The sequence below is a fragment of the Patagioenas fasciata genome, chromosome 13 (assembly GCF_037038585.1).
Source record: "Patagioenas fasciata isolate bPatFas1 chromosome 13, bPatFas1.hap1, whole genome shotgun sequence".
In the NCBI taxonomy this organism is placed as follows: domain Eukaryota; kingdom Metazoa; phylum Chordata; class Aves; order Columbiformes; family Columbidae; genus Patagioenas; species Patagioenas fasciata.
The window spans coordinates 9,987,212-10,012,614 of NC_092532.1; the positions used below are offsets into that span (position 1 = coordinate 9,987,212).

The following is a 25,403-nucleotide window of genomic DNA, read 5'->3' on the forward strand; positions in this document are numbered from 1 at the left end:
CCCAGGGTTGTGAAACTCTCCCCAGCCGACATTCCCATCCGGGGAGCTCCATCTGTCTGGCTTGTGCATCTCCCAGGAGGGATTTATCTCTACTGGAAAAAAGGATTTTTTGCAGAGCAACCTGCCTCCCCGCAGCCCTCGCTGCCGTCACAGCCCAGGAAACATTTCAGCTCGGGATTGCTGCAACCAGCTGGCAGCAAAGATCGCTCGGACTGTGCAAGTGCTTTGGGATGAAAAGTATGTGATAAATTAAGATTACTACTCTTCCCTCTGATCAGCCAGTCACTGGTTTCCAGTGCGGCGCTGGCCAGAAAAGTCTCACCGAGGGATTCTGGCCTCGCCCCGAGAGCTTGCGGTTGAATGAAAGCAGATATTTTACACCAGCGTCCAAAGTCTGCTTTGGGCTCTCGAAGTGACAGAGAATTCACCGCAGCTTTCGTAATCTCTTCCAAAATTAATTATCCTCGCTTCTCAAAACCTTCCTGCTTGAATTGCTCAGGCTGCAGCTCTGGTGGCGGAGCCAGCGATACCGCGGAGTGTGCGACGGGAGAGCCTCTGCCACCCTCCAGGCAGCTATATTCAACTGGATTCTCATAGCTTTTTGCACTAAAACCAGACTTAAAGCTCGTCCCTAAGCTATCGGCATCACCGTGCCTTGCTCCTGTGACAAGTCCTGGGCTCATCGCTCTGGCTCACGGGCAACCCGGGCACTTCACTGGTGGCAATTTGCTGTGAGTTGGTGCTGCACCAACCTGCATGTCATCCACAGCCACCTGCAGCATCGCTTTACGCTGCTTCCAAATTAAAAAAAAATAGTCCTGAAGTGTGAAATACAGCAAGCAGAAGGAAGGGATCCCTCCAGGATTCTCCAGGAAACATCCACCTTGCTTATGATCACCTTGCTTGTGAGGCCTTGCTTGCAATCTCCTTGATTGCAATTCCTTACTCACAATTCCTTGCTTACAATTGCCTTTCTTGCAAGTCCTTACAATTCCTTGCTTTGCAATTACCTTGCTTGCAATTGCCTTCCTTCCAATTCCTCATCTGAGACCACCCACAGCCCACCTAACACGGGACCCCTCGCATTTATAAAGTGCTCAAGAGCCTTATCAGAGCAGCGTGCCAGGCTCAGCTGAAGCTTCAACACCTCCCCAACGGATGAACTTGCAAAATCCTCAAAAATTACATCAAAGTCAACTTGGCACAAAAATCTGCTGATTTTCTGCAAAATCCAGAGCAGTTGAAAGGCAGGAAAAGCAATGTGTATGAGATCTGCCAGGCACCGTATGTGCATGTATCTGAACATCAGGGCTGCCTCTGCCATGGCACAACAAATGGCAATGAATCGCTTCAAAAAGGCCACTAAAACATGTTCAGAAGGACTTTATATGAAATAAAACACTGGGTTTAGTGAAAATGCTATTAGGAAGCACATCACTTGCTGCATTGCTAGAGCTTTGGGGAGAATATTATGAAAAAAGGGTTTATTACCCCAAAATGCAGGTGTGAGCCATCAATGATTATCAGCTGAGAGCCCATATTTTCTATTTCAAGAGCAATGCTCCATCATTAAATTTAGGGTTTTTTTTAAAAAAATTGTTCCAAGAGGATGCTGATGGGATGGATGAAGCAGAGACCCCGCACACACAGAGGATGGGATGGTTCCTGCACTGGGAGCATCTTGTGCTCAGCCATGTGCCCGTCTCATCCCTGTCCCTGCGCCCTTTGGTGACAGACACCACCGTGGGCTTATACCACCAAGGATGGGTCCCTTGGCACGTCCCAGCAGCCCAACGCCGCCGTGTTGGGCATTTTCAGCGTGGAGACGTGGGAATCCTCCCTGTCACCATCTCCCTCCCGCGCCTCTGAACGCCGGCCAAGGAAAACACCATTGTGTCGGGAGCAGCCGAGGAGCCGGTGCCAGCAAGGGCCGAACAGCCGGTTCATTGTGTCCCTCCGGCTGCCGGCTTAGCTTGGGGTTAGGTCAGCCTAAGTGTGCAGCTTTTCACTTCCAGCCTTCGTTAATGCCTAGAGGAAATGAGAAACATTACACGGCGAGGCCAGTTTGCATGGAAGGCAAATGTGGAGAAGGAAAATAATCCTCTTTCCACGACACGATGCTCTGGCAGCAAAAAACGGCCCAAAACTGGAGCGGGGCTGCTGTAAAACATGGGGTCAGTGGGTTGGGAGCGATGCCTGGCCGCTGGTCCTTCCAGCTCCTTCCAGCCCATCCCCTCCATCTGCATCCCATCCCCCAGGTCACTGGGATGTACAACCAGGATTTAGGGGCGCTCCCACCCCAGTCTGCTCCTTCCACTCCCCTTTATTAATGCATTTGCTGAAAAACAGGCATCCTACACCAGATGGCCAACTCAACCCCTTTGGTGTGTCCTCTGAGGGTTTTTCCAGCTTTGGAGGGGTTGGAAGGGTCACTCGAGGTGAGGGGGTGACACTGGGACCACAGCGGGTGAGAGTAGATCGGACATATCCCCACGGGCTTCCCCTTTCAGCTTCATTTCACAAATCACCTGAAATAAGGTCATTTTAGTTCAGCTGCTCAGGGCTGTGCAAACACCTCGTCTGACCCCAAACCCTCCAAAAGCTCTATGAGCTTTCCCATCCCCAGCTGCTCCTAGACCTTTCCTGCAGATTTTACAAAGTCTATGCGTGAGAGAGAAGAGCAAGTGCAGCACCTTTGGCACCCTCACCTCTCTCTCTGTTCTGGTTATAGACAGATTTCTAGTGAAACCCTTGGTCTGGAGGTGTGAAGCACCCACCTCTCCCTGCTTCAAGGTGCCCGAATCCCTGCTCTGGGTGGGAGCAGCTTGTCCAGACAAACATCTCTCAGCCCAGCTCGCTCTGCTCCATTCAGCATCCTTGTCCCATGTTCCCCAGCAGCTAGCACAGCCCCAGCTCCTTGACACGGGTGTCTAAACCAGTTTCTCCCATTTCTCCCATTCCCGGGCTTCGCTGTGAGCACAAGGAACCCAGCGCTGTCACACGCGCGTGCATCTTCGCTCTCTACTATCCAAGAACTTCCCAGGCCCTTGTTTTGGTTTCAGCAAAGATAAACCATCAACATTTTTAGGCACAGAGGGACGGCTGGATAGCCTGACCTGTCAACATCTCGAATGGAAAACAACCTCGTCAAGTACTTGGGATGAGGTTCTAATTACTCCCCACATACCAGCCTGCATAAATACAGCGGAGCGGTCCAAGAAAAGCACGCTTCCGACATGAAGAGCTTTTCCCGGCGTTAAACGCCGTCTCCTTTGCCCTGGGAGCCAGGTTTCGTCTCCAGTAGGTAGCAATTTGTTCCTGCGGGGTTTGCAGGGTTTGATAGAGGAGCCCCAGCCCAGGCGGCATTTTTCCGAGGAGGGAAAGAGCAGCAGCCACCGCGGTGATGGGAACAGCGATGCTGGAGGACACAGACCAGGGTGGGCACATCCAAACAGTGCTGGTGTGGCCTTGTGGGCTTTGGGGACATCAGCCACATCGGTCTCAAAGCACCAGAGGATGCTGCGGCATGCTGATGACAACCCACCGGTTCTCATCCTCCCCGGCTTTGCTGCTGGGGGAGCTGAACGGGAAGCAGATCTGATACTTTATTCATGGCACAGGTCAAACCCCTTCATCTTCATCAACAGCTTCCAGGCTCCCACCTGCCCTACAGGCATCACAGGAGAAGAGATGCTGCCCCAGAAAAATGCAACACATTTGCTTGAAGCAAATCCTCAGTTCCTGGCCCCACGTCCCAGCTCCTCAGAGGTGTGGTTCTGCTTCCTTGCAGTAAGAAATACCCTTTTGGGAACTTCCACCTTGACTTTGGACAACTTGTCTTCGTTGGGATGACTCCAGGCTTTGGGGAGGCAGCTCCTGCTTAAAACCCCTGGTAAATCAGTCCTCCCGCCCTTCCAAACATGGCAACGGCACTGACGAGGGAGGCTGGGACAGGGATGAGGATGGTCCAAGCCAGGGCACCTCAGTGCTGCTGGGTGGATTTGTGTTCATCTGTCCCAGTTAATCACCATGAGAACTCTTTGCTACAAACCCCCTCTTTCCCACTCTCCATGCATCACAACTTCAGCATCACCAACAGGCAAGGGAGAAAGTTGTTGATGCTCAGGAAAATGTTCAGGAGAGCAGAATTCCCTGGTTCAGAGTAAAATGACCCCAAACCGCAGCTGGCCCGACCATCAGCTCTGAGGATACATGACCAGGAGCAGGAGCAAGGTTGGGCTGAAGGGGCAGGAGACTCCTCAGAAGCCAGAAGGATCCCAGCAGGGACTGGAATGGACACCTGGATCTGAACTGGCGCTGCCTCAGTTTCCCTTCCAGCCTTTTCCCTGCCGTGGATATTCCAATTCTAACCTCCCAGATGATAAATTGCTGCCCAAGAGAAGGAAAGCAGAGCTGCAGCTTCATGCAACACGGGAGGGTCTCAGGGGAGCTGCAGCAGTCACAGGCAGCGGTCGCAGGCAGCGGTTTCAGACAGCGATGTTGCCTGGGCTGTTGGAAGCCCCACGTGGGGGACCTGCCCTCTGCAATCCATTTAGCACTTGGCACCGCTCAGAAGGGCTATTTTTAAAAGGTATGCAACTGTCCCAGAAACCCAACTTTGAAGTGTAGTTCAAGGCTTTGTTGTTGTGAAAAGAAAGGGCTTTTTTTTTTAACTTTTTGTAATTAAATGCAAACTCGAGTGAGTTATTGGATCAGAGCCGGCCAAGGCAGGTCAGCTCCATCCATCGGGCTGGTTTTACCGCTCGTCTGATAGAGCACTGGTGTCCCCTCCGCTCTGTAAAATGCTGTGGTTTGCTGTCAATTAGAAAAATTCTTTACCTGGTCACTGATAAGTGCCAGGAGAGAACAGGGCTCTGTCCCACCCAGTGCAGCTGTAGGGAAACCATCCCCAGGCTGGGTGGGGTGGGCAGGGATGGGGCTGAAGGCAGTGCCGGTGGTTATTCCAGCTTTTCCATGCTTTTGCCCAACTTTCTGCATCTGTTGGGAGTCGGCGATGCCTGACGCAGGGAGATCCGGCAGGAGATGTCTAGAGGAGCACTTTGCATCTCGTGGTTGCATGGTTTCAGATGTGGCAGGCAGAGTCACGAAGCTGCTTTAGCTTATCATCCCGTACGGGACCGGAGAGCAGCCTTTTCCCCTTTGCAGGGCTACAGGCGATCCTCAAATCTGAGTCTGCAGCAGAAAAGGCTGGAGTAACACAGTGGCTCCACGCACAGATGAGCTTTGCATTGTGCCCAGAGGGAATAATCCTGTTCTTCATCCTGGGAGCCCCGACTGCAACAGCACTGTCCCACTAAGAAGAAATACTAATGCATCCTGCAATGCTGGGAGAAACACAAGGGTCACCTTACACATCCCTCCCAGGGAGGTATTTTGGAGGTGTTGCTGAGCGGGAAGCCCTGGGCCAGCCGCCGGTGTCAGTGCAGCCTGGTTTTAACCTGGGCTTGGGCAGGAGGGTGCTAATTAAACATGACAGCTTGACAGGAAGGGGCGTTAAATAACTCCTGCCACCCCGTTTGTCTGGGCAGTTCTGCGCGGCCATGGAGAGGGGGCAGGCGGTTCCCCTTAATTAAAAAGCAGTAGATCCAAACCAAAAATAGGTAATTTTTTTTTTAAGGAGACACTGACAGTCGCCTGCGGCTGCATTGTTCACATGCCTTCTGCAGGAGATCTCTATCATTGCACAGGGAGGATACGATAGCTTGAGTTCTGCATCGGGGGACACAGCCGTGCCCAGTTCCGTCCCAGGGAGTCCCACAGCCTGTCCCACACACAGGGCACTGGTGGGTAACACAGGGATGGAGAAGACCTCGCTGTTGGGCAAAACCGTGAGAGGGGAAGGAGCTGGTGCCAGGCGGATTTCAGAGCAGTGGGCAGGCAGCAAGGGTTGGCACGGGGGAAGTGGGCTTGCAAGGAGGCCAAAACACAGAGCAAATACCTGCAAATACTCATGTGCCGCGCTCCCTGCCCAGCGTCTGCCTGCCAGCCCTGCCAGGACAGGAACAGGTGAGCATTAAATGTGTTTAAAGCCAAAGATTAAGAGAAAAAAAAACAAAGCAGATTAAAACCCAAGAGAAAACACAGGGGACAGCGTGAGAGCTGGTCCTTCCTTCCTGGATTTCGTTCCTGCATTTGCGAGGCCCTGGAGAAGGAGGGCGTGTGGGTCCTGGTAAAATGCACACCCTCACATCCCACCACGTGGAGTGGAGAGAACTGATGCCAGTGACCCTGCGAGCACGGGAATGGTGACAAAGGGTCACACCTTGGGCTGTTTTGTCTGTCCCCATGTCTCTGAGAGCATCCCATAGTGATAGATCTGGGAACAGTCCCGAGAGAGACTATGGCCATAGGAATGCTAACTCTGGTCAGCATTGACTCCAGTCCTAAAGCTCCAGGTTAAATATTCCCTTCTGAACTGGCGTTGTGATAAATTTGGACGGTTTTCTTAGAAAAAAATGCCCCATCCTTTTCCAAGATATGTCAAGTTCTTGGTTTCAGCCTCCTCCACAGGCTCGTTGCTCCAGGGCCTTTGGGGGCAACAAATAAGCAGAAACACTGGGTCCCAGTATCCTCAGGTGATGCTCTGATGGGAGATCCCGGCTCTTTGACATCCGATGGGCGTTATCCTGAAAAACTCACACCATATGTGCAGGCAGGTACGAATGTCCCGGGTGCCCAGGGTGCACAGTCTGCAAGACACTTGAATTTTCTCTCCCAACTGTCTTGCCGTCCCACAAGGGCCAGATTTCCCTGAATCCTGGCTCTGGTTCATCAAACCTGAGGTAGGATGTTGCTTTTTCCAGCTCTCCTAGGATGCAGAGAGCGCGTGAAAGCAGCAGCACGGGATTCCTGGTGTCACAGGGATGCTGCTAAACGGCTTGTGGACCATCGCTGGGCTGTGGTGTGCGTGCCAAGGCTTTAAAACCAGCAGCACCCTCACAATGATGCCCTAGGGAGTCCGGCCAGCCAGCAGCTGGGATTCATAGGGGACCAGGCAAACACCAAACTGCTCCGCAGTGTTGCACGGCTGCAATGTGGTTTCCTCCCTCACGTCCATCTTCGCTTCATTTGCGATAACAGAAAAGGTGAGGGCAGGCTCAGGCTTCCTGGGAAGCCACATCCACACAAGTGGGTGTGAAGTGACAAGAAACAGCATCAGCCATCCCCTCCTCGAGTCACCCAGCCTCCCGCCATAGAAGAGGGTCCCTTCCCATGCTGGAGTGGGAATTTCAACTGGTAAATCCTTTCTCTTGATCCCAAGCAGATGATGGACAGACAACACAAACATGTTGGCAAGCCAAGACCATGCTCCCTGCAAGTTATTCCTCGAATAAGCCCAACTCTGATTTCGCTTACGTGCATGTAAATGAGATCTAACCCCATCGGGGCCGATGCTGCTGCTCCCCATATGTCAGAGGAGCCAGGCTGAAGAATTAAAAGTTGGGTTGAGGAATTAAAAGCTGGGTTGAGGAATTAAAAGCTGGACTGCAGCCGGAGGTGAGCTTCTGCAAAATGAATGCCCAGCACTCAGGAGCAGATACCTTCAGGGGTTGATTCCCAGCTACATTAAGGCCCCTTTATGCTCCTCTAGCCATGTAAAGAGGTCTCTAAGTGAGTGTAAATTAAATTTAAGTTACTTTTGCTTCCTTTTTAAGGCCCCTTTATGCTTCCAATGAGTGGTAAAGGAGCCTTAGTGTGACTGTGAGGCGGGCAGGCTTCCCTGCCAGGCACAGGCAGGTGAGAGCCCCCCTGTGCTGCCTGCGCTTGCCTGTAAAGCAGCATCAGCAGCTTTATGGGGTGCTGGCTCCAGCCCCGTCGGCGTGGGTGCGACCGGGACCGACATCCTGGGGACAGCGAGTCTCTGGGCAAAGGCACGGCGGGTCAGCCCGAACAACACTGGGACATCCCGCATTCATGTGTGGCCAAGGTCTCATTTCCAAGGACAAGACAGACTGGGATGTGAATTTTAAATTTCCAGGAGGTTTTTTTCCCCCGTACAGGTGAAAGCATTTCCCCACGTGCCCTGGCCAAATACAACACAGGTAAGTCCATTCTGCCAAAGAGCATTTTCCCTGCACCGGCCTGGTGAGGACGTCACTTTCCAAAGCTCTTGGCTGCTGGTGGTCTGCAGCCAGTTCTCGCATGTATTTTTTATAGTGCCAAAAGCAATTCCTGCCATTACGGCTTGTACAACGTTTGCTGACCGCAAGAGTGATGCTGCAGCGTACAGCACAGGTGGGATGTGCTGCAGTGCCAGCACCTCACCGCAAGCCAACCGCATCCTCATCCTCTCCTCCCAGGCACGAGGACCACTGACACATTCCGACGTTCTGCACAACCCAAAAGTCGATCTTTGACCCCAGTCCTGTGAGTCATCCACCAACAACTATAACAAATATGCTCAACTCATCCCAAAGTCCGTCTGTCCCCATGGCATCTGTCCGTCTGCACACCTTGTGTAGGTGAAGCCCCAGCCTGGCAAGGTCCCAGCTGGGGAAACCCCCTCTCCCAAAGCACTCAGGTACCCAAAATCTCCCTCCTTATGGGGCCGCTGGTTGGTTTTGCTCTGCCAGGTCCAGGTTCCCAAAGCTGCTCAGCCTCGAAGGAGTTAACAGAGCAAGAGCGACTCGGATTCCTCCACCTAAACCCTCCAAAGTCCCCGTATAACCAGACTTGGCACTTTGCGAAAGCTCCACAAATCCAGAGGCTAAAACGTGCTGCCTTCCGTTCGTTCGTCAAGAGAAGGCAAGTCCCAGCTAATTGAGGAAACAGAGCCTTCCCCCAGCTCCCTTCCAGGTTGCTGCTTTATTTAGCGGCTTTTTCCCTTCTTTTTCCTCTTTCTTTTTAAAAAATTTTTTCTTTTCTTCCCAGAGCAAACATGAGGAAAAGAAAGTGCAAATTAATTTGTTGGGGCAAAACTTCAACTTCTGATGCTCCCCAGCTGGTGAGGGCTGTTAACCCCGTGGCTGCCCGGTGTGGGTGGGTGCGGACACCCCGGGGTGCAGCATCCTCCAGCCCCCTGCGTCCCGTGGGGGGGACATGGCCTCGCTCCTCCACTCCCCACACAGGGAGAGGCAACAGGAGCAGGAAGGCAAAAGGAAACGGTAGCAGACAACTTCTTTTTCCCCCAATCTCGTTTTTTTCCTTAAATCTCATTTTTTCCCCTAAACCTCAGTTTTTTCCCTTTTTTCCCTTGCTGCTGCTGAAGGTTTCCTGAGCGTACAGTAGATTTTTTTTTTTTTTTAAACTCCCTGTGATTACTGCACACGATTCAAAGGAAATCTGGGAAACCAAATTCTCAGCTCTCCAAAGCAGCGAATGGAAAGTCACTTAAAGGGACTTTTGCCTTAAAGCGGCAGCAGCGCTTTTCTGCGGCGGCGAAGAAAAGGGGTTAAACACCGTCCCTCCCCCCGCCCAAATAAATAATAATTGAAATCAAAGCAACACGACCCGGCTGATCCCTCTGTCGGACAGTGCAGAGGGTTCGGGCCACCCCAGGTGACAGCGCATTCGCGACCCAGCTCCTCTGGTCCCCTCCAGTGTCGCCCTCCCGGGGCAGTGGAGAGCGCTCCCAGGGGGGTGATGCCCATCCCAGGGATGGGGTGGGGGGGACACCAAACGGGTGGGGACATGTCAGCACCCCACGGTGTCCCTGCGTGTCCCCAACGCTCTGCCACACACACGATGCTCGCGGGGTGGGGGGGAGGTTCTGTAAATCCACCCGGCACAAGGGTTAAAGAAGGCGGGGGGTGGGGGGGGGGAGGAAAAAAAGTAAGGAGGAAAGGAAGCACCGACATCAAAGGCAAGTTCTCTGCTCAGCAGATGAGCAGATCTATCTACACTTCATATTTTTTGCAGCTGAAGTCGGAGTTTTGGGGGGGGGTGGGTTAACTCTTTGTCTCCCGGGGGGGTCACCCCACCAGGGCAGAGGTGACATGAGGGAGGTGGGATGGTGGCAGGTGAGGACAGGAGCAAAGCAGAGCCCCGTTCTCCGGGGGGTTCACCGGAACAGCCCCCAGCCCGAGGGGATTCCTGGCATCTCCAGCTGCAATCCAGGGGCAGCCTTAGCCCTGGGGGGTGAGTGGGAAAGGGGCTGGCACTGATTATTCTTTTCAAGTTCTGGGGTGACACAAATAACCCAAATACTTCTCAGCAAAGCAGCATCATTTTTTAACTCTGACAAAGCTCGTTGAGTCATTGAATGAGCAAGAAATGGGAAAGTGGGGAAAAAAGTTGCGTTAAAGGGACTTTGCAGAGCAAAAACTCCGGAGCTTGCAGCAAAGAGGGTTAGTGAGGTGAACAAACCCTGGGAAACCAAACCCCCAGCACTGACATGTGGCAGACAGCACATTCTCCTTCCCCCCCCCCCAAAAAATCTTTCAACCAAACAAAAATAATATTTACATGACATCAGGGCGCAAGCCTTAAATGACAAAAAGGGTGTTTACTCACCTCATTATAAGTCGGCTGGAGGGGAAGGCTGCGCTCTCCTCGGTGAGGGCTGAAAAATTAAAAAGTTGGGAAATTAAGAGCTGCCATCTGGCCCCGTGCAGTTCCTCCGTAATCTGTGTATAAAAAGAGAAGTCTTCATTACTGACCACAGGCACGGAGCCGCACTGCTCACGCCCCCTCTGTGCCGCACCAGCCAGTAGCGCACAGAAGTTGGGCTACGGGAGAAGGAGACAAGCTGAGCTGAGACTATAATGATTTATCTGCACCTCTGGTAGGGAGAAAAAAAATAATAATAAAAGGATAGGAAAAAAAAAGAAACAGAGGCTTTGCTCCGAATATGACACGGGAGGGAAAGCGAGTCTTGTAGTTGCAGAAGGGTGACAGCCGCAAGGATGTGCCAAGTCCCTAAGGACAAAAAAACCACACACCTCTTTAATCAGCCCTTTAGCCAAAGCCTTAATTAAAAAAGCTGCTACAAAATATCAGATAATGGATTGCATTTTCAGGCCCCTCTGGAAAACCAGCTCATATGGCAATGTTTCTCAACTCCTGCCAGAGCAGGGAAAGCTGCCAGTTTTAGGTTACAATATCAAAGGCACACATCCTCCCTGCTCCCCGTTACACCGGAGTAAATCCAGAGCCACCGCGCTGCCTCCCCGGCAGCTGGGGCTGATTTACAGCGGGGCAGGATCAGGCCCTGTCCTGGCAAAGGGCCGCGCTGCTCCTGCCTAAAGCATCCACAATTTGGCCTCTTTTTCCCTCAATCTGTGATCAGGTCTGCTCATGTCTCCTGGTTTAAAAAAAAAAAATAAATAAATAAAAGCAGCTTTCTCCCAATTTGTAAGGATAAAAGGCAGAGAGGATTATCTGCTTTGCGCTCCTCTGACAGCGGGTATAATATCTGAAATCCCGCTCTGAGGTCAATACGACTTTCCAAAGCACGAGACCGACTGGCATTTTTCACGTTGCGGTGATTATTCCTGGAGCTCCGTAAGTGCAGAGAATGAGTTGTCATCTAATCTTGGCAATCAAGTGGAATTGAATAAAATCCCTGGACTGGATGCCATCCAAGCGGCTCCGAATGGAGCAGCCCCTGGAAGAACACGCGCTTATTTACAGCAACAACTGCAAACTGCCTCTGAAAAGTCAATTTTGTGGGCGGCAATAGCGGGGCTACACCAACTCTTGACATTGTTTGCAATAAAGCTCAAGTGGTTTTGAATTACTCCTATTTAACATAACTTTTTTTCTTTTTTTTTCCTCCCCTTTCAGCCCCAGAAATGAATAAACATTTCTTGGCATCACTGGGTTACACTGTGCCCTGTTTCACGCGGCACGGACAACCTCCCATCCATGGTTTTGCTCTCATGACGTCCAACACACCCTATGGAAACATGGTATATAACAATAATAATACACACCAGTCTGGATCAAAAGCTCTCCAAAGGCCTGGGCAATTTCAGCAAAACGCCTATTTTGATGAAAACCAGAACTAAAGGCCTGAAAAATGCTGCTTTTGACCAGTTTGCCTCCAGTCTGTCCCACCCAGCCTGAACCCAGCTCTACATGGGTGAACTGGTCCAGGCTGATGATGCTGCCCAGTGCTGCCCAGCACTGCCCAGCTTCCCGGTTCCCCCCATCGCCCTCCCAGCACTGCCAAGGCTTCAGCACAGGCTCAGCTTTTGCTTTTTAAAGGTAAGAACATGTGTGGTTTTTAGCAGCAGGTATTTCCTTGGGGAAAACACCCCAAAGCATCCTCTGAAGAGCAGGTGACCTCCAGGCATCCCTAGCAAGGAGGGTACCACCGCGTCGGCTTCTAGCATCCGTTTGGCAAATACCACCGTGAAACGCTACACACAGTCCCCAACAGAGCTGGTTTTAGCCAATGAGGTAAGTCCGGAGGAACTTTCCCAAAGCCAAGAGAGCTACTACAAACTGAGCCCGGTCTAACAGGCGCTGGCTCCCGGTCAGGGACTTGTTTAGAAGACTCGTTCACAAGGCAAAACAATGAATTTTGAAATACATGCTGTATTCATAGATTTGTTTTGAGCACACTGACATGCAACCACTTGTATAATTGTCACAGAGCAAACATCTTGTTATACACAATAAAAGAAAAATCTTGTTTCATTCACTGCCCCCCCAGTTCTGTGCTTTTTGCCTTGGCCAAGACGTTTCTCATGTAACATAAATCAAACCCAGGTGCATCTGTCTCCATGAAGCATTTCACTAATAAACGTTACCTAAAATACATATATGACTGCATTAAAATAAAACCCAGCCCCTCATTTGGAGTAGTCAGAATTCCCTTTCAGACTCAAGAACAGTGGTTTCTCCCCCCAGGTGGTGACAACCGCATCAGCATTTGATGCATTAGATACCAGGATCAAAGTGCCCTGTTCTTCCTCACTGTGGATTTCTTCTGTGATATCTAACTTACATCCAAATTTCCTGGAAATCAGTTGGGCTTGAAACTCTTCTCATCTTATACACTAGAAAAAGACGTTTTCAAGCAAGTACGGCTGGCCGCGTGCTTTTTTTTTTTTTTAATGATATGAGATTATAAGCATATATAAATTATAAATTATTTATATACTGTGGTATTAGTTAGAAGTTTTTTCTCCTGCTTTACTGCCTTTTAGCTAAGGGCTTTCAGCATTGGGCCATTGCGGACCGGACAATTTGCAGGACCATTGCCGTGACCTGCAGCAACGAGCTGGGTCAGGACTGGGCTTCGCAGCTCCTGTGCTCCATCGGGATGTTCCTCCCCATGCCAGCCTCCTTGCAGGCACGTACCCATGTTTGCACGAGCAATGGGGTGAAAACAGACTTTGGTTTGCCCATGTCAAGGATGTCTGACCCCAATCTGAATCCACAGCTCTGATCAGAGCCTTGGAGCACAAGGGCTGGCCAAGGAACTGCATGAGATGGTCCCAAGGAAGGTGGTGAGGACACAACCTCAGAGACAGGCCAGAAGCTGAGTTGTGGCTGGGAACTTTGCAAGCAGCATCGCTTGGCTGTGCCGTCTGCTTGCTCTTTATTTCAGGCTCCTCAAAACCACAATCCAAGTGACTACGAGCAAGAAGTCAGAGACCAAGGTGACGGTGATTGTCCCTACCTCTTTGGGATTTCCAATGCAAAACGCCACTGCAGACCTGGCTGCCAGGACTCATGGGACATTTTGGAATAGTGGCTCCAGACTATGCAATCCACAGAATCAGGGAATATTTTGGGTTGGATGGGACTTCCAAAGGTCATGTAATCCAGCCAGGTAGCAGCGATGCGCATGGTCTGCTCAACAGGGAGGCTGAGTAGCTGAGCATGTTTTTGATTTCAAGTCCAATGGGGTTTTCAAGGTGGATTTCAAACCCACAGCAGTTACTGTTGTTAAAAGAGTATTTGTGGGGATGCACTGTTTATGGGACAGAAGGAGTCAACGCCCTTCCCACCATGTATGGGTTTGCAGGGGACAGGCCAAGCCATGAAGAGCATCTATGGGGCCCTAGTCACCAGTACTAAAGAAGAGACGGCACCTCTGCAACTCCGTTTTCTACCTGGGTGCTCATCACCTGAGGTCCCCACACAAGCCCTCATCTTTGCATCCTTCCATGCAGAGAGGACAACCACTGGCATCAGCTGAAGGGAAAGGGTGATTCAAAGGCAGCAGCATCATGAGATTCAGGGACAGCATCTCCGAAAAGCCTGGCTGGCTTCAGAGAGCTCCCATCAAACACGATGAATTGCCCATGACTCTGAGCTATTTGTGAAACCTCCAAGAGTGGCAACTAGAGATAAATCAGTGATCAGGAAGCTTAAATTCACCCCAGATGAACCCTCGCTACTAACAGAATAATTGCAAAGCACCAAAAACCAAATGAAGTTCAATATGGCTGCAGACGACAGATGGTCAATGTAAAGCTAACGTTTTGCTATAAATTTCGGTTGAAAAGCCTGTCCCTTTCCCAGTGAAAAACTCATTGAAAGTTAATTTCCTTCACCGGCTCATCCATAAAAGCGGCAGCTTGGTACGAGAGCCAGGCCAGGGCCGCGGGCTGATCTCATCTGGAGGTGATGGGGGGTGGTGGACGCCGTGGCTGCTCCGTGCTGCCTCGCTTTTGCTTCCCAAAGCAAATTCCCTCGGCATCACCCTTCCGTGACCCTCCGTGCCCCAGCACGGATTTCCTCCAAACTAATTTTCTCGCTCTCCTCTAATCTCGCTCGGGGAAAGGTTTGCTGAAGAGCTTGACTCCAGAAAGAAAAGCTGACATCAACCAAACTCGCTTTCTGCCTGGACAGACCCACTCCCATCCATCCCATCCTTGAGATGGGTTTCTGCTGCCTATTTCCCTTTTATAAAAGATTTCAACTGGCAGAATCATAGAATCATTATGGTTGGAAGAGACCCTAATGACCACTGAGTCCAACCGTTAACCCACCCCTGGCACTACCCCATGTCCCTGAGAACCTCATCTCTGTCTGTTCAACCCCTCCAGGGATGGTGACTCCACCACTGCCCTGGGCAGCCTGTTCCAATGCCCCACAGCCCCTTCTGGGAAGAAATTGTTCCCAATATCCAATCTAAATCCGTCCCACCTGCAGCTCCCCAACCAGCTTGCAGAAAATGCTGCAAACCCATTGCTGTGGTGGATGGAAACAAGCTGGACTCAAGGGAAACTGAGGCACGGGTCAGTCAGGGCAGCACTTTTTAAAGGTTTTGGCTTTCTTGCTCCCGGCAAAGGGCCGGAACACGCGCGGGGCGGGTATCTGCAGAGCCCTGACGCTAATAGGGTTGGAGCATCTCATCCCAGCGCTTCGCAGGCGCTGGATCTGGGAATCCTGCTAATGAAAGGCAAACAGAGGAGCTGCAGCGCAGAGGCCCAGGGTGTGGTAACTCTAGAAGGCAGCAGAGTAGGGATGAATGAAACCTTTCACCGTGGTCCAGCGCAGCCAGCGGCACACGGGCTTGAGGAATTCGAGAGCTCTGCGCAGCAAAGCAGGCGGGGAAACACGTTTTGTGGGACGTGGAGACACAACTTGCCTTTAATTAGCAGGCAGGGAGGACGATGGAGCTGCTGCAAGAAGCAGGGGGGACGCGCCGCGCTGGATGCAGACACCCCACAGGGGGAAAATAATCTGTGTATCAGCAGTTTAAAAAGGGGATGAAGGAGGCTGGCTTCCCAAATGCTGAAAAGCTGTCCTTATTTTTTCCTGTAATTATGTCTCTAAGGGATCACTAACATTTACATTTTTGTGCGAGCTGTATAGTTTATTCACAGCCCCGCTTGGCAAAAGGCTCTGCTAATAAATAGACTTATTGATGCTTGGCACTTCTATACATTATGCTACATCCACGCTCAGACAACCAGCCTATTTTAACCCTGTGCTATATTGTGAACAAATTCTTCTCCTCTCCGGTGAGCTCCCCCCAGCCCAGCCATGAATGGCCGCAGTGTCCAGAGCCGCTCGCCCCTCTGCCTCCCAAAACACTCACAGAATGGGGGGAAAAAAAAGCCAAAAAAAGTAAAAGCAGGGGGGATAAAGATTCCTTCACAATCTCTGCCTGGGTTTATTTCACCTTCCCACCCTCCCTCCAACCTCTTTTCCCACTTCAAAAATAAATATATAAGGAAAAAAAGCAGAGGAAATGATTCCTTAATGATTGTGCACAAAAATCCTGTGGCCTTGCTCCCTGTTGTCTTCCTCCTGCAGCCAGAACAAACTCTTTTCTCCTGCCCCTCATCAGGGGACATTACTACGGGGAAATGTTTTCTCTCCCACACTCTCAGCTGGCTTGAAATTATTTATATGCAACTTATCTGGAAGCTTCACCCAAGCCCAAGCAGCACTGGGTATCTCCAGAGCGGGGACAAAAGCCTGGGCAAGGTCAGTCAGAGCCGTAACCTGCTCTCAATATGATCCGTGACACATGCAAAACGAGTTGGGGAGGTCTCAGTCCCCTCTACCATGGCACACGTCCATGCCATGAAACCACTCCATGTGCCGGAGGGTTTGGGGAGCAGGACCGTTCCTGGCTCATCCCTGACCTGCAGGAATTAGCCCAGTCTGCTCTTAAATTTTTACAATTTTTTCTTACAGCCAACATCTTCTTTTTGATCTTTTTTTCCTCCCTGCCCTGCGCATCCCTGCCCGCAGCTGCTGAGGCTGCCCAGGCGCAGGGAAGCGACAACCCACGTCCCAGCAAAGAGCTCTCCTTGCCCCAAATCCCTCTCCAAAGGGGCAAAAAAAAGCATTTCTGGCAGACAGCAGCATCGGGATGGCTCCCAGCATCCCTGCTCGCAGCCCAGGGCCGCTCCGAAGGCGCATAGTACCCCTCTGTGCCTCCGGCACGCAGCACCAGGGACACATAGATGGCATTATATTTAGCTGGCCCCAGATCTCGGGCATAATATTTTTTTTAGCAGCGGACTAAATATTTTTAACATATGCAAACATGCATGACTGAGGCAGCTACAGAGCCGGGGAGTTGGGATGTTGACGGCCTTCCAGGGCGGAACAATGTCACCTTTCTACTCCCTGTCCCTGAGATGAAGACCGTGCAAGCTTGAGAGGAATGGGGAGAAAGGGGCAAAGAGAAATGTGGAGGCTTTTCAGGGTGAATTTTGCAATGGTATCGCAGTGAAAGGGTCCACACTCCTCTGAGGCGCAGAGGTGAGGATGCACAGAGCAGCGGTTTGTCTCTCGAGCAAACATACCTGCGTGCGCGCCCGGCTTGGCCGAGAGGAAACGTTCCCGGCTTTAAGCAAACGGAAAGGTGCCGGGTCAAATAAGTGGAGCAGAAAGTTCTGTCACAGGTAAATAGGTCACTGTCAGCCCTGGGGTTGAGCAGCGCAGCCAGGGACATGCCAGCCATCCCCAGGTATGTCCCCCAGCGCTCCCGCCCTTGCTTTACAGATGGGGAAACGGAGGCAGGGAGAGGCAAGGGAACCGGGGCTGGTGGCCAGAGTCCTGGCATACTGTGTCAAACCTCTCCTGTCCTTCCCTGCATGCTGTGGCCATCAGGCTGGGTGTCCCCTCACTCGTGCTGGCTTCATGCAAGCCCAGCCCTTGGGGTCCAGCAGCTTTTGAACAGCAAAAGAGGTTCAAGGGGAACATGACAGAGTTTTCCAGGGAGGAGAGGAGCTATGGGGATGGGGCTTTGCCCCATGGCAGCTCTCCCGGCCCTGCTGGGCAACCTCCCCACACCATCAGCCCATCACCTGCATTGCTGGTTCCTTATCTCAAAGCATCCCAGCCGTTTCTCCTTGTTAAACAGCTGCAGCTCCCACAAACAAGACACTCGTCTCGGCAGCATGTTATTGCTTCCAGGGAGCCAGATGTGGACAGGAGGCACACGCCATCCCCCGCCGGGACTTTGCATCCTCTTTCTTCCCTGCAAACAGACACTTTTACACTGAGAAAAAAGCTGGACCCAGAATACCTCTGTTGACCAACAACATCCACCAAAATCTCCCTTACACCTGGGATGGGGCTGATATCACCCTCCCTCGGTGCAGAGCTGGGGCACACGAACTGTCTGTGTTTCTGACTGACATGAGCACAAGCCCTAATTCAGCACACAGAAGTGCACAATGAGGAAGCTATTGTTGCTTCCAAAAGCAAGAGCCAGATTAAATAGGAGCATATTCCTGCTATCCTTGCAAGTCACTGCATATTCAAAGCAGCTCACAGTGATTGAAGGCACCAACCCAGGATAGTCCCAGCACCAGAATACCCATTTTCTAGCACAGACAGGTGATGTCCCCCACAAGTAGGCGGTGAAAGCAAAGAGGGAATCCCAAGGTCACATCAGCTTGAAGTGTCGCAGGCTTGACACAGAAGCATTACGTGGGGTCGTGGCTCAGAGGACACACTGCTCTTCAACCTAAAGGAACAACACAAGGTCACGTTTGGACCTGTATTTCTTATATTTTAGCAAACAAAAGTGTATTTGCACCCAGAGCTGCCCTGGTGCCTTTGGCTGGGCAGAAGGGGACGCAGGGTGCCGGGATTTGGCTGCTGGTGCCACCAGTTCTCTGCAGCTGGGACATCAGGGGCCGACATGAGGATTTTGCAGCTTGGCTGTGCTGGCACGGTGGCGACGTGCAGCCGAGGCTCAGGACGTGGAGGAACGTTTGCTTTCAAGCTTCCTTTTAAACTCTAATAAAAACAACCCAAGCTCGCCTGGCTTCTCCCGCTGAGCCAAAAAACTGCAACCTTGTGCCCAGGGGCGAGAGACCAAGCAAAACCTGGCAATGGACAGGAGTGAAACGTCGCCCTGAGGAACTGGTGGCACTGGCTGAGCCAGAGGGGACCACGGCGGGGTGGCACCAGCCTGGTACGTGTCCCGCAGCCCTGCCATGCCCGCAGCACCAAGCCCCGGGCAGGCTCCTGTTTGATTTGGAAAGATGTGCAATGACTTCTAGAAGCACCACGTTCCCTCTCCAATGAAATCCGCAAGGCAAGTGCCAGCTCGGTGACCGGGGAGCAGTTGAAGAGGCCGGTGCATTATCTTGTTCCCCGCTCCTGTCCCCTTCCCTGCACAGACCCACTGCTGAGCCCAGGCTCTGGCACTGTCTCAGCCTTGCAGATGCGAAACTCAAGGGCTCAATTTTCTGGCTATTTAAATGTAGAAAGATTGTGATTATGTCCAAAATAGGTATCTTAGAGGTGGCTGCATGTTGCTAAACCCTTACCTGTACCTTTTGGGTGGAACAGATACTGCAGAGCATCCAGCTGGGATGGAGCCCAGCCAGACCTAGTCTCCCGTCCCAGTGTCACCTGCCCAGAGTGTCACCACATCTGTTTCTCCTGTTCTTCTTGGTCTTTCATGGATTGTACTCAATAGTGCAACAGGACTAATTTTCATTTTCCATTTGTGATCAACTGAGTTAGTCTTGGATTTTCCAGTTTCATAACTTCAAAACGAAAACTTTTGGGTGGTACCTTCAAAAGCAGAAGCACTGAGCCTGTCCCTGCCTCCAAGCCAGTCACAAACTCAAAAGCGTTTAATCCTTTTTCTTCTCTTTTTTTGCATTTTGAATTGAAGAATAGCAAAGAGGGAACACCACCTTCTTCTTCTACCCATCTTTCACCCGGCCATCCCCCAGTCCTGCAGGCACCATCCCAGCGTCACTGTGCTGGGTCTGGATGGACACGCGCAACGTCCCATCCTGCTGCATCCTTCAATGTCACCACAGCCACAAGCTTTCCCAAATTTCTCTTCAGCCCATTCAGGCTTTTGCCCTGCACCCCTCTCTATCCCGGCTCCCTTTACACACCGAGTGGCATAGACCCTCTTTAAAGTCTTCCTGTAGATGCAGAAGCTCAGCCTGAATTTTGCTCAAGCACTAGAATAAAAATAATCTTTTCACAGAGTATCAAGCCACATATGTGTTAAAAAACATAAAATAAAAAGATGAGGAGGAGGACAAGGTTGCTGCCCCAGTCTGCAATCACCACTCCCAGTGCCATGTCCTCTCTCCATGTCTCACCATATCTGAGCACTGAGATGAAAGGACACCTCACAATTGCTGCTTAATGCCAGATAAGTGTTTTTCCTCAAAATTATGGGAGAGGAAATTCAATATTTTTTTAGGACTTGGCTTTGCATAATAATGACCGGTGCGGGGAGAACAATACGTTATTCACACTCAACACAAACAAGCACCTTCCAATAACCTCACACCTCTGACTGTAACCAAGCCATGGGTCAGGCTGTCCCCAACTGTCGCCCTCAGTGCTAGCACGCCCTGCTGAGGCCACCCATCTCCCGTGGAGGGCAGCAGGGTGACAGCCTTGTCTTGTGTCCACCTCCAGCAGCAGAGCCCCCCATGAGATGCTTCACAAGGCTGGGAGATGCAGGATGCAGTAATGTGTATATATATGTATGTATGTACATATATATACATATATATATATATACATATACACATGGGGGTTGACAAAAGAAAGAAAGAAGATGCCTTTGGCCGATGCTCCTGAGAGGTTTCAGAACCACAGAGAAGAAATCTCAGTCAGGTCAAACAAAGGAAGACAAGGTTGTTTCAGCCACGCAAAAACCAGCTGAAGGTGGAGACTAGAGCCTTGCAGCCCCACATCACACCAGACCCAGCTTTTATCATAGAATCATTTTGGTTGATTTATTTGGTTGATTTGGTTGGAAGAGACCCTCAAGATCATTGAGTCCAACCATGACCTAACTCTAGCACTAAACCATGTTTCTCAAACATGTCTCACCATGTCCATGAGCCCAACCTGCTCACATCCTCCACCATTGTGACATCCACCCTGGGTTATCCTGGACCAGCCCTGGAGGCCGAGACCCTTTTCTGAAGAGAAGCAGGATAATCCAGCATCTCTGCACCTCCATCACTCAGCAGCTGGACCCACGGCGATGTTAGCTCTCTGCCCAGGGCAGCCAAGGCACAGAACGTTATTTACATCTTGATAAACACCAACACATCTTTTGGAGCAGAAAGCAGCTTTCGAAATATACAGCAAAAGGGAAAACGAACAGCAAATTCACCAGCCAAAACTTTCACGGAGAAAAAGCACTCACTGGAGCTGGGACTCCATGTCCCTGATCTCTTCTCTTCCTCCACCAAATCCTGGTTCTTCTTGTCTCCATCTTTTGCCATTTATTCCCTCTGCTCCCCTGCAGCCCTTTCGGAGCAGCTGCCCTGTGCTACCAAACAGCCCACAGCCCCGGGGCCAGCTTTCCCAGCACTAAAAGCCCACTTATTTCTGTTTGTCTTGACAAAACAGTAGCAGATTTGTGCTATAAATCCCCATTAATGGAACAATCTACATTGGCTTGTTCCCATTAGCACTTTCCAAAGGAGAAGAGGTTTGTGTGCGTGCAACATGCGTGTGGACGTGTGCACGTGTCCCCCTCCTGCAAACAGCAGCCGGGGCTTTCAACTCATCATCCCCCCATTAAATGCCAATATTCATAAAGCAGAATCTAAATATTTCAAATCCTGACAAATTTAAACAGGCAAATGGCTTGTTGAGTCATTTCCTAGATGGCTTCTTTCAAACAAACGCCTGACACTTAATCCACGCGTATGCTATTCATGGAAATAGGGGGAGCACAGGAGCTATGTGCAAAGTACATGAATGCCCCTTAAGCATTGTTTAGGCAAAAAATAGCTTTTACCATTGAAGTGAAGGAGGATAAACCCAACATGCGATGAATCCTCAGTTTATCATCAGATATCCTAAATATCCACCAAAAATCAATGAAATCCACCCACCCAAACCAATGCAATGAGATATGAGTCCAGTGCCTCGATGCTCTTGCTCCAGCCAGCCCAAACCCTCAGCCTTCTTCTCCAAAGCATCTTCCCAAATAGAGACTTATTTCCAGCAGAAGCAACTGGTTTTGGGGCACAGACTCTGCATTTCACAGCAGACTGACTCCAACGCGATGCAGAACAACCTTGCCTTAATTCAACTGACTGCCCAGCCAGTCCCTGGTGAGTAACTGGGAAAGACGAAGCCCTCAAAGGAGTTCTGATCAAGGGAGAGTGAGAGGCTGGGTGAATCCCTCAATAGCAGCTCAGTCCTGCTTGCTCCAGCTCTCTGCATTTTCTAGCTGCCATCGCAGAGCTGATCTTCCAACAGCATCCCAGGGGATACAGCAGCTACATCAGCTGCAAGGTAATGCACAGATACACAGCTCTCAATGGCTCACAGGACCTCTGCCGATGTCCTGGTCTCACTGATTTAGCCTTGTCAGGTTCCAGAGTCCTATTTAAACCTCTTGATGTGGATAGAGGAATAAGTGCATTAAGAGTTGGGCACAGAAGGGCTCCAGGGAAGCATGTGCAGGTGCATATAAAAGCAGGAGGTTCACCTGTCTGAAGCAGCAAAGTTGGTGCCGGCATAACAGCGCATTCTGCACTGTCCCACGGGCTGGAGAGCTCCTCAGCTCCAACAGAAAACCAACACTTACTCCTCTCTCTCCAACCACTCTGTCATGGTTTAATCCCAGCTCACAACTAAGCATCATGCAGCTGCTCGCTCGCTTTCCCCAGGTGGGATGTGGCACAGAATCAGAAAGGCAGAAGTGAGTAAACTTCTGGGTTGAGAGCAAGACAGTTTAATAGATAAAGCAAAAGCTGTGGATGCAAGCAAAACAAAACGAGGGATTAATTCATCACTTCCCATGGCAGGCAGGTGTTCAGCCATCCCCAGGAAATCTGGGCTCCATCCTGCATAACAGTGATTTAGGAAGAAAAATGCTATCACTCTGAACATCCCCTTGACCCTCCCTTCTTCCCCCAGTTTTATACGCTGAGCATGACAACATATGGTGTGGAATACCCCTCTGGCCAGTTGGGGTCAGCTGTCCCCACAGTGTCCCCTCCCAGCTTCTTGTGCACCCCCAGTCTCCTCACTGGCAGAAAAGACCTTGATGCTGTGTAAGCCCTGCTCAGCAATGACTAAAACATCCCTGGGTTATCAACACCGCTTCCAGCACCAATACAAAACACAGCCCTGTACCCACTACGACGAAAAAAACCTAACTAAATCCCAGCCAAAACCAGCACATCCTCCTTGTCCTCATTTTGGCCGTGCAGCCTGTGTGTGCTACAGCTGGGAGCTGCCCCATGGGGTGCATCCCGATGAGATGTATCCTGATGAGATGCATTCTGATAGAATGCATCCCAACGGGAGGTATCCTGATGGGAGGTATTCCGATGGGATGTATCCTGATGAGGTGTATCCCGGTGGGGTGCATCCTGCAGGGCTTCATCCTGGTGGGATTCCTCTTGCCAGGATTTCTCCTGCTTGTATGTTCGCCTGTGGCAAACAGGTGGCGATGTTGTACTCCAGGATTTCAGCTTCCAGCCCCAAAAAGCCGGCAGCTGCTGTCAAAAATTCGCACTCAGAGTCTCCCTGGCCTGTGTGCCACCTGGGAAGCCTTTGAGAACCAACAAGAGAGGTGTTGTGCTGAACCCGAGCTTTCTCCTTCATTTTAACGAAAATAAACGCAAGCTGGAGCTTCTCTTTCAAATTTTTTTTTCTTTTAATTTTATTATTATTTTTTAAATCAAGGCAAGGGGTGAAACGTCCATCCTTTGCAAGAGCATCTTTCCCTTGAGCTTCAAACTGAAGAAAAAAGTTCAGCTTGCAAGGGGAGCAGAGAGGATGCTTTGGGGAAGGTGCATCATCCTGTTGTTGCAGACACAGAAGCTGCAGTTGAGATACACGGACCTGGGACATCGCAAGGGTGTACCTCACGCAGAGGGAAAAATTTCTGCAGCAAAACAGAGATCTGTCCTGTAAGACGACTTCCATCCACAGCAGGTACCTGCACTGCTGGAGCACGAGGTCTGCAGGGACCTGTGAGCACCTGAAGCACCAGAGAAGATAACAGGGGTGTCTGGTTATTGTGCTCATACCAGCCATCGGGGAGGGGTCTTGCAGGAGACAGGCAGGATGGCCCCTCATGGAGCAATTCCACATCTCGGAGAAAACCAAGTGCCCGCGGGGTGGTGGATGCCGTGCACACAGGGATTGCTTTGTGTGCGTCCCCAAGGGACCAGAGGCACAGAGGGGAGTGGAGATGGTAGCAGTCCATGGCCACCACTTGCTCTGTATCCTCAAGAGCACCTGGAGTGATGCTGCCGCCCAACACCTCCACAAAAGCAGAAGCTGCCAAGGGCTTCGCATCGCTGCATCCTGCTTTTCCAGAAAAGCAAATTCAAAATCATTGGAGTCCTTCTCTGAACAGAGTTCCTGCACTGGAGCCTGTCTCACAGTCCTCATCATTCCAAAGGAAAGCTGGAAGCTCCTCCGAGCCTTGCCCTTGCCATGCCACTGGGCAGGAGATGCCCACGCTCTCAGATGTGGTGAGCGAGGCGCAGATCGATGCCGCATTCCCCAGGCTGACGCCACTTCTTAGCAAAGCCCCCGTGGCTCTCAGCACTGTGGCCAGGTAGGTTCGTGGGTCACTGGTGATGCCAGACGATGGAGAGCGAGGGGACATGGGCTCCAGATGGCACCGGGACAAAGAGCTCCATCCTCCGAACAAGCGCTGCCTGTGAGAAAAAAGCCGAGCGTGCCATGGAGATGATGAACACAAATTCAAGGGGATCCTCAGCAGGTTTTGGGATGGTGGAGGCTGGAGACGTGAGGGAGCATCCACAGGCACAGCGAAGAGCAGCAAGATGAAAAATGATGGCAGTTTGCAGGTGAAGAAAATGATTCCCAGGATGAGGTGAGATGGGCTCTGTGCTGTAGGTGGTGTTTAAGAGCAGGTTGGGAAAAGCAGCTGCATTTCTCTTCTGGAGAGATTTCCCTGACTTTCTGCCTGTCCTCAGTGCTTCTCTTGCAATAATCTGTATTTTGCTGATGTATCACAACGCACAGCCCAAAAGACCCATCTTGCAGGGGGTACAGGAGTCATCTGAGGTCACAACCAAACTACTGCTGAGCTCAGGAGACAGGGCCCCTCTACCATCCCCAGATCCCATCCTCATCTTTCCACAGCTACCGGCATCACCGAAAATTCACACTCTGTGACACAGCCCACAGGATGGCAAACCAGGCTCAGCAACACACAAGTGGCTCCAACACACCTGCTTTTCTTGCAGCAAGACTTACTGTCCCCAAATCCTGATAAATTATGGCAGCATGGCCAGCCTGGGAAAGCCACCTTGGAAACAGCACACTGAATAAAACCATTATTTTTTCAGAGGTTTGCAGAGTAAATGTTAGCTTTGTGCTCACTTGGTATTCCCCTGAACCTCAGTGGTGGGATGGGCACCTCCAAAAATGATTCCTGGTCTCCCATCTTTGGATGGAGCTTGGGCATCTCCCCCAGACCCCAGCCAGCCCCTGCGGGGAGAACTTCCCTGAAATATCTGCTGAACAACTAAAATCTTGAGGATCTGCATAAAAACCCAGCACTGACTATTGCT

The 25,403-nt window shown here is 51.0% G+C and overlaps 1 protein-coding gene across 6 annotated transcripts in view; it reads right to left on the minus strand.

Moving 5' to 3' along the window:
- ZNF469 (zinc finger protein 469) overlaps positions 1-25,403 on the minus strand; it is a 234,382-nt gene that overhangs the window by 37,072 nt on the left and 171,907 nt on the right. For 4 of the 6 annotated variants that reach the window (XM_071814560.1, XM_065848417.2, XM_071814563.1 and 1 more), the window contains one exon: positions 10,474-10,586. The gene's annotated coding sequence lies outside the window, so the exon portion shown is untranslated. The remainder of the gene's footprint in view (positions 1-10,473; positions 10,587-25,403) is intronic. The other 2 variants (XM_071814562.1, XM_071814564.1) reach the window with 1 other exon arrangement.